This window comes from Bos indicus, chromosome 29 (assembly GCF_029378745.1).
Source record: "Bos indicus isolate NIAB-ARS_2022 breed Sahiwal x Tharparkar chromosome 29, NIAB-ARS_B.indTharparkar_mat_pri_1.0, whole genome shotgun sequence".
NCBI classification, from domain to species: domain Eukaryota; kingdom Metazoa; phylum Chordata; class Mammalia; order Artiodactyla; family Bovidae; genus Bos; species Bos indicus.
Genome location: NC_091788.1, coordinates 27,002,287 through 27,004,169, shown reverse-complemented (window position 1 = coordinate 27,004,169; position 1,883 = coordinate 27,002,287). Strand labels below are relative to the sequence as shown.

Sequence of the window (1,883 nt, the reverse complement as noted above, 5' to 3'; positions counted from 1 at the left end):
CTGGATTCCCCTAAACCCACAGTACTCATGTTGTCCCTGGCCTCAGTGAAATAGGTCCAGTAGTATGTGTACTGGAGCCAGAGACTTGGCATGAAATCATGCCTCTGACTCTGAGTGATCATAAAAGAGCTCCTTAAACTTCAGTCATCCTTTCCTTATCTGCAAGATGAGCACAGCACTACCTGTCTTTAAGGGCAGATGAGAGAGGAGATACTGGCTGTAAATTTCCTAATAAGTAATTGGTGCTCAATATCATCTGTGTTATTACTGGTATTCTGGTTGCTATCACAATCTGTTTCTCTTTTTGTAAGTAACCCACAGGCAGAAATACAGATTAAGTGTCAGAATGTAAGAAATTGCTAAGCATGAGGTATTATCTCATTGATTGATTGAAGGATTGGTAGCTGTGGACCAGTTATGAATTTCTGTTCCATTTACCATGCAGATGACTGAAAATGAGCCCTAAAAACTGGAATCAGGTAACAGGGTTTGTCCCCCTGGGTTTCCCCAGAAACAATATTCTGCAGTTCCTGTTTTCCTAAGACCGCCGGTGGTCTACATTATAACTACCACAGGCAACCTACTCATCACTGGATTCAGCTGGATGGACCAATGCCTGCACACACAGGTGTCCTCCTTCCTGTGGAACCTGTCCTTCCTGGAGTTGCTGCTCATGTCTGTTGTGGTTTCCAAGATGCTTGTCATCCTCCCAGGGGACCGCTCCATCTCATTCGCCAGCTGCATCATCCAGTCCTACCTCTACTTCCTCCTAGGCACCACCGACTTCTTCCTCTCAGCTGTCACGTCTCTGGATCATTTCCTGGCAATCTGTAGACCCGTTCTGCTATGAGACCCTGATGAGTGGTCATGTCGGTTCCCAACTTGGCCTCCTGGCTAGCTGGGTTTCTCTGTGTCCGTTGCCACTCCGTCCTCACGGTCAGCCTACCACTCTGTGGCCCCAGAGGTATTGTCCACTTCTCTTGTGACGGTGAGCCCTTACTGAGGCTCTCTTGTGGAGACACTTGCCTACTGGGGCTGCTGGCCTTCGTGCTATCCACGTCAGTGTTGCTGGACTCGCTGACACTGCCCTCAGTTCCCTACACCTGCATTCTTTCCACTGTTCTCAGGGACCACTGCTGAGTGAAAGAAAGCGTTCTTCATTTGTGCTTCACACCTTACAGTGGTGATCATCTCTTACAGCAGCTCCATTTTTCTCGACATCTATCTGCCAGAGACTCAGTCCATGCTGTTCAACAAAGGGGTCTCGGTCCTGAACTATATCATCATGCCCCTCCTGAAACCGTTCATCTTCAGCCTCTGCAATGAGAAGGTGAAGTGAGCTCTGAGAGATGCCCTCAGGTGGAACTGACCCATGGCTGCGAGACACCATGAGGGTCATGTGTAAAAGGAAATATTCCTACTAGAGTGGGCAAATATTTGAAGTTCAGGTCACATAGGCAATACCTTGTACGTTTCTCAGATAATGAAATAGGTCTTCATAAATATGCAATGTGGAGATCAGCCTTCGCTTTCCTCCCTTGAATCTTCACACAGAGAAAACTGATCCATTTGGTCAAGTTTCAAACTTCTGGCGATGACATGTTTCTTTTGAGGTGCTTAAACATGTAGCCTCCATTCACAGAGGCTGCTCCTCTTTTTCTTCACACATGTGTGCTTAAGCACACCTATTACTGCTTCAAGATGGTAGGTCATAAAGCCAAACAGAAATGCTAAAATATGGAGATTCAGATTTGCAGCTTAGAGGGGAGTAAGAGACCCTCTGAGGCCTTGCATCTAGACTGGATATGACAAATAAGATTACCCAGGATCCCCGTATCAGAAAATCAAATTCTGGCTGTGATAACAAATGTTTATGAGCTGTT

At 46.4% G+C, this 1,883-nt stretch overlaps 1 pseudogene; it reads left to right on the top strand.

Annotated features, from left to right (window-relative positions):
* The first annotated feature begins 455 nt into the window (after nucleotides 1-455).
* On the top strand, nucleotides 456-1,369 carry LOC109554021 (olfactory receptor 6T1-like; annotated as a pseudogene).
* Nucleotides 1,370-1,883: the final 514 nt, after the last annotated feature.